This window comes from Manacus vitellinus, unplaced genomic scaffold (assembly GCF_001715985.3).
Source record: "Manacus vitellinus isolate BGI_N305 unplaced genomic scaffold, ASM171598v3 scaffold_4_pilon, whole genome shotgun sequence".
Taxonomy (NCBI): domain Eukaryota; kingdom Metazoa; phylum Chordata; class Aves; order Passeriformes; family Pipridae; genus Manacus; species Manacus vitellinus.
The window spans coordinates 44,828,261-44,835,680 of NW_021940604.1; positions in this window are offsets into that span (position 1 = coordinate 44,828,261).

Sequence of the window (7,420 nt, forward strand, 5' to 3'; positions counted from 1 at the left end):
TGAATCACAGCTGGGAGATACTGCCACTCTTTGTGGCAGAATCATGGCTGATGGGACCTACAATTCCTTCTGTTACTGATTACATGGACTGCTAAACCATGCATGTCAACCACTCTTAAACTGGCACACCTTTCAGTCCTGACTGTCAACACTTGCTGTTTCCAAGCTTCAAGTGGTGCAGAAGACAGCTTTGTTCCTGCCCTGGGACACTTTGTCCTCCTGCTCTGTCACAGCCCTGAGGGAACATTGCTGACTCCTTCCTGTAATTGCCTCCAAGTGGCAAAGACTCCCGAGATCAGGGAGCCTGAATCATGTGTAGTGGGGTTTTGCCTTTTTTTTTTTGGTCTCTATTCTCATTCTGTCCACAGACTGTAAAATACACAGATCTCTATCAGTTTAATGTGGTTATGAAAGTAAAAGCACACGAAGGAAGACAAAGAAAACAAGATGGCCAGGGCAGCCGGCAGGTTGGGTGTGGTGCATGCTCACCCAGGAGCACAGGGATTGAAGTGACTCACTGATACAGCAACATGGAGGCACAGGGAGCCTCTCCAACATTTTCAGCTAGCGAGATCATTTATTATAGTGAAATGATTCAGTGACCTTAAGAAGCAGCCAGAGGCTTTCTCTGGAGACTGCTGAAGAGGCCAAGTAACCTAATAGATGGGAAACTGCACTGAATACTTTTTTTCTTGGTCTCTTTAACGATCTCATCACACACAGCCCATTTCAGCTCTCTGAAAATAGTTGGCAAGTTATTCTTGAGATTTTCCAATCATTTTAGCGCTGGTAATCAATTACCACTGAGAAGTATAAAGCATATTTTAGCCGTGTAGTATTTATTTTCCAATGTATTTTTGAGACCTTTTGTAACATAAGTGTCCATTCCTTATTTATTAAGGTCACTATAGAGCACTTTCCTCTAGAAAAATAAAAATAAAAATCCACCTTAAGTCAAAACTGGAAAAACACTGTGTATTTGGGCACAAACTGCACATAGTTTGGACTAGAAAGAAGCAATTCAGACAAGCAGTGAGTTTAGGTGACTTTCAAAGTTTGTTACTCCCAGCTTTACAGTTCTGGAACATTTTTTAAATTTCACGTATCTGTGCTAAATATGAAGGCACAGCATGTGAAACTGGAGCTAGTAACATCCAGAACAAGCAGACAGTGTCTGTCCACAAAACAATTTGAGCACCTTATACACATCCCTTTCAAACTTGTGGTTAGGGATTGTTGCTTCCAGTTCCCACCCAATTCAAATGGGAGTTTGCCCTTTACGCAGCTTAGGTGACGGCGATTCCTGAAGTTATGCTGGAGCATTTCCAGCACTGTAGGGCCCTCTGTGCCATCTCTGTGGAAACTGCTGATTTCTCAAGATCCTGAAAGTCAGTCCAAGTTTTCTGCTGCCTGTAAACTACAGGCAGCAGCTTTACTACAGTAAAGCTCTGGTTTCATACTAACAAAGGCACAATATAAAGAAAGTAAGGAAAGCAGGAAAACTGACACAGGCAGCCGACTGCCCCACAGCATTTTAACCAGAGATCCTTACAGGGGCTGTTTAGCCAAGGAAGGGTTCGAAGGTGGTTGGAAGTAATTTTACCTTGTGAACAATCTCCATAGGTTGTCAAAGACAGTGATAGAAAATGGACCAGAGCAAAGTGTAAGGGCGTGTTGCACATCTTGCATCTGCACAAAGTCCTTTCCCATCTTGTTCTCTGTTTTCCCTCAGTGTTGTGTAACGTGGTGGATATGATATTAACAGTGGATGTTTATCCCAAATCCGACCATTTATTTTCTTATTTGCCCTAAGAAGATGTTTGTTCTGAATGAGATGACTGATTCAAGTTTTTTTTTCCTTTTGAAGAATTTGCTGAATGGGAGTGAAAGAGGCAGCTTTCCCTGAATGCGTAACCACTTAAACTTTGCATTCCAAGAAGTTACATGTTTTTGCTTTTTTTTTTTTTTCTGTTATGTGACTAATAGATGTCGTAGTGATTGCTGTAGTCATGGCTGAAAAGCCCCTTTGCACAAGTTCCTTATATATAAATAAGGGAGTTTCGTGGCTTAAAAAAAAGCCTTGATGAGCTCAGCTGTTGCTGACAGTAGCAGTCTCCACCTCTGGGATGGTCACTCACTAAAGGCCCAATACCCAGTCCCAGTCCTCACTTTCCACATGTGCCTCAGAGAAGCTGCATGACCAAGTTTTTATGTCAGTAGCCAGTATGGGCCTTTTCTTCATGTTGCTTTTTTCTGGTTTTCTATACAAAAACTTCTTGGGACTAATTTCTGTGATTCAACTGCCTTAAGGGTCAATATATGATAGAAATCTTATGTGCCCCCAAATATGCACAGTAACAGCAAGATTAGAAAACATCATCTTTATGTGCAAGGTAATTTATAAGAGCGTCTCTTGCATGTACCTACTTAAAACTCATATATTTCAAGTATTTTACATTTTACATGAGGAGGAAGGTCGGCAAAATGAAGTGGGTGAACAGCAGCTAAGAATGCAAATCATCATTTGCAAAGCCAGAGGACTAAGCTGTAGTCAATCCACATGGAAAGGAGAGAGGGTTCACCTGGTGAAGAGGGAGTAGTGAAAATTTGTTTCTGACCAGAGTGCAGGCACAAGCTTTTGAAGAAGGTATGAAAACTGCTGCCCATTAGAGCACTAGGACACCACTATTTTAGAAGCACTCTTGAAGTTGTAATGTCTCATATGGAGCTTCCCAGATTAATTTGCTGCCTTTTTCAAGGTGAATTAGAGTCATGCACATTCTGTGGAAGGAACAGACAAGAACATTCTGACTTTGTTTGTCTTTATCACTTTGCAAGAACTTCTGTCTAGCAGCCTTGAAAGTAATTGGGAAGGGAGAAGGGTGTAAAAAGCAATTTTCACTTGTTTATCAACAACAATAAAAATGGCTTTTTGGCATAAAATTAGATAATCCCCAAAGAAGCACCTAGCTAAAATCCAACTAGAAGAAAGGTAATTCAGAAAACAGCAGTAAAATTATTTTGGTATCAGTGCTTTGTAGTGAGCTGTGCAGCACTATGGGTCCACTGTTTCCATAAGGTTAATATATATAAATAATACCACATAATCAGTAAGACTTCCTGCCATACCCAGACCATGGGTGTACCCACAGGCTTCTGCCCAAACACACAGATTCCCTGTCTGCTGTCACCTCTCATTTGTTGTCTTCCTGCTCCTGGTGGCCCCACAGAGGGGAACTGGTGCCAAGGTTTGAGGTTTCAGGAAAGTTGATGACAACTTGCATTTGGTCAATGCACACCGTGCCATAGCTTCTGTCCTAGATCTCTGCTGTCCTATGTCAGTGCCAGTAGCAATGTCCCTGGCTCTGTGGGACCAGGACCATGCTGCACAGTGCCCTCCCTCGCTGCTGTCACAGATACAAGTCTGAAGGCTTTAGTTCAGTAACAGTCTGTGCAGAAAAAGCTGCTGGGCTTCATCTTCATGAAGGACAAATGGACAAGCAAAACACAGAGAAAGTGAAAGACAGGCTTGTCCTTCTGTGCTGATAGCAGTAGGATGTGTAAGGAAACCCAGTGGTACTTATCAAACTCCTGCTGCAGTTTGTGCCACAGCATGATAGTGCCTACGTAGGCAGTCACTGGAGTGTGTCATCAAATTACCTGAAAATTGCTGCACCGTGTTATTAGATACGCTGAAAACTGTACTGTATCTTGTTTCAAACACAGAGTCCGTCTTCCAAAGGGGCAGTGGTTTGTTCGGAGCAGACACAGAACAACCTGCAATACCAGGCCACTCATGTGGGTGGGCTTTTATAGCAAGGCTGGTCTGACGCTCGTCAAACTGAGCAGAAAGACAGAAAGAAATTCTCCTGTCATGATGTAGTGCCAGACAGAAAAATTACAGCCAGCAGAGCTAAGTAACCTTGGCACAGCAACCTGGTAATGCAGCTGCACAGCTTCCAGCACCTAACCAGCTACCTTGCTTTATTAGAGACATACTTGGATTTTGGTGAGCTTGGGGTTCAGGTTGCAGGAGTGCCTGACAAGTTAGTCACTCATTCTGCAAACATGACTCAATCAAGGCAAAAGAGGGGAGGTCAGCCTCAGAGCTAAAGAACAAAGCAGCCATTCTAAGCTATTAGTTTTGCTCCCTATTATTTTATATGTAAAAACAACTTGGAAAAGCTGTAAGTATTGTGGACACTGTACTGTGCACTTTCCAGCTAGCTGGGGGATAGGTGAGTGTGAGTGAAGAAAGAAAGCAGGGCAAGGGACATGGGGAACAATGCTGCTGTCACCACTTCTAGGAAATTCATCTGTTAGCATGTGAGGACCTTAGCTGCAGTGGATTTTTAGAGAACAAGGTGTTGTCTTGTGCCATTGGATTACATGATTTGTGTTACAGGTGTCCTAATATGAATCTGTGCTGTGAAGTGGCTACCACAGCTAGAACCAGGAGAAAATACAGGGAGGGTTCACAGGCCTTTTGTAGAGGGAAACAAATGGTGGGAGTGAATTCCTTCCTATGGGGATATGGTGGGTATCACACACCAGCTCAGAAGACTGAGAAACTCAGTTGGGCCCCCTGCTCCTGGGGTAGATACAATAGCAAGGACAGAGAGAACTTACAAGAAAGCAGATTTTTTTTTCAAGCCAGTCTTGAGAAAGAGACAGCTTAGAAGTGCACTGATGTGATAGATGGATATTGAATGAGAAAAGATCATGTTGGCCATAATGTTGACAAAGAAAGAGGCAATAATTATCACCTGATCAGTACTGTCAGGGACTGCCCATGTGGGTGGACATATCTGTCTGGATCTGGCTTGTTTCCAGTTCCCATAAGGCAGAAGTGCAGCTGGCCTTCACAAGTTTTGCTGAGTACCTACAGAAATAGGTGCTGGGAACTGCTGTGAAGGTGAAGGAGAAAATGTTTGTAAAGAGGATATTGGAGCAACTTTTGTTGAGTTGCAGTAGAAGAGGCCAATGGCATGTAGGGAATTCCAAGGTGTGACAGAAACAACCTCAGGAAGCTACACCAGACTGCCAAGCCTAGGCTTATAGCTGGGATTCCTCTCTCCTAAAGCAACAGAGATAGCACCTGGAATCAAAAAGATAATCAATCATAATCTGGCATTCCACAAACTGTAAAAGATCTGATCTTATGTCACTGTTAAAATTTCCACCAATCCCTTGGATACTGAGCCCAGTCCGATGGGAAAAATAGCTACGATTTCTCAGGAGTAAAGCAAGCTATGCCCTGTTGCAAAGTAAGCAACCAGAACAAAACCCAGTTTCTCCCACACTATGGGAGTTGCCCAGGCTGTGGGAAAATTCCTCTAGTTCTTAAAAGTATGGCAGACCAAACTAGTTAGTTTTATAGTTCTGCCTGAACACTTGAATCTGTGAGATAAAGTAGTCTATAGAAAGGGGAACACATGTAGGATCTCCCCAGCAGCTGATTATACCAGAAACAGTGGCTGTTCTGAAGTTAGGGCATGATTAACTGACAGGAATTTATTTTGGAATTACCTGCAGCTGAGGATGGATTCAGTAGATATGATTCTCCACCTGACCATGGAAAAAAGCAGCACGTGCTGTCAGAGGTATCAGAAATGAGGCAGTTCCTACAACACAAAAATTAGAATGCATATTGCAACAAGAGAGTGGGAACAAGGAAAATTATAATCATAGTGGTATACCAAATTCCTGTTGTGGAGCAGATGGACATGAAAGACAACTCATTTAGCAATTACACATTCTTTAAATCACAACAGGTGAAATTACAGAATTGCAAGGAAGAGAAAAGCAAGTGTCAATCCATGAGATGGGATTTTGCATGCATGTGATGTTCATGCCAGGCAGAATTGCAGAATTAAATGTATTTGCACCAGATGCAAAAGCAAGGTGAGGAGTGGAATGTCAGATCAAGAAACAAAATGAGTGAATGCACTAGGCTTTGAAAACTAGCAAAATAAGAAAGCAGAATGGCCATAAACTAAAGTAATTTTTAAATTACATCATAATACCGTCACCAAGAGATTGTAATAGTTAAGCATATGACCCATAAAAAGCATTCCAACTAAAATTTTAGATAATCCATGAAAGCCAGTGATTTCAGTGAAAGCATTTGAATTTATGATCTCAGTGAAAAAGCAAACAAACAAATAAAGCCACACAAACACAAAGCCAAAACCAAAAATCCACCAATATATATGATTTATACAGTCAAGAAGATCACAGAATCACAAAGTATTCTGAGTTGGAAGGGACCCACAAGGATCTTCAAGTCCAAATCTTAAGGGAATGGCCCATACGGGAATCAAACCCACATGCTTTGCGAAGTGTCTGATATGTTAAGGGAAAAAAATTAAAGAGATCAATAAAGTGAATAAAAAGCTAGACTTCACTGCCAAAGCATTACATCTTGTAGCTTTAATAAAGAACTGCCAAGGAATAAAGTAAATATGTATTTGCATACACTCAAGTATCCAAACAGATAATTAAAAAGAGCTCAGGTCCCAAACCTTTCACTTGGAACTATGTTCTTCACATGGAAGAAAAAGATACATTCATAGCAGTTGATGCTATAACACTACCCTGGAGAGAGGGGGGGAAAAAAGGAGCTTTCAAAGGATTATTGATAGCATTCTGTTCAATAGTAAGTCATTCAACTACCAGACTACCAGCTGAGAACACTGCTTAGGAGATAATGTACAGGTGGAGGAACATCAGTTTCCTCAAGAAGAGGGACTGAGAGGCCTGGCAGAGATATTTACTCTATGTGATATGAGTGGGTGGACATGAGGTTCATGTGGCAGAGCCTATGACAAATCGTGTCCCCAAGTGCATCTCTCAGCTGTAAATAGCCAGGGAAGTAAATAGAAAATGAAAAATGAGAATATTGCAGCTGAATGACTGTTTAGCTGACACAGGAAAAGCTGAGAGGATTGAAAGCTGTTCAGTAAGAGCAGTTCAAGAAATTACCATGTCAACAGCAGGATTTGAAAAATCCCCTTATTAAGGTGCTACGATGTGCATCTCTGGTCTGTGCAACACCAGCAGGCAACACACAGCACCTCCCAAGTGGTCTGGCAGAACCACCCTGAGCAGCTGTACTGAGTAGTGACCTAACCCCATGAGGGCAAGGGTGATGCAAGCTACATATTTGTAGCCTGATAAAAAAGAGTCCAAGACATTCATCAGTGTTTGAGCTCTGAGCTGAATTCTCTGCTAATCTGTCTGGTTTATAATCTACAGTGTAGATGTGTCTGTTTTACATGAAGTGACCAGCAGAGAACCCTGCAGAATATGTCACTTGAGACAGCACTCTAGAAAGAGGATATCTGGAACAAGTAGGAAACAAAATTTTTAAATAAAAGCATTTTTTAAAAAATTGTTCAATGAGTGTGACTGGAGCAGC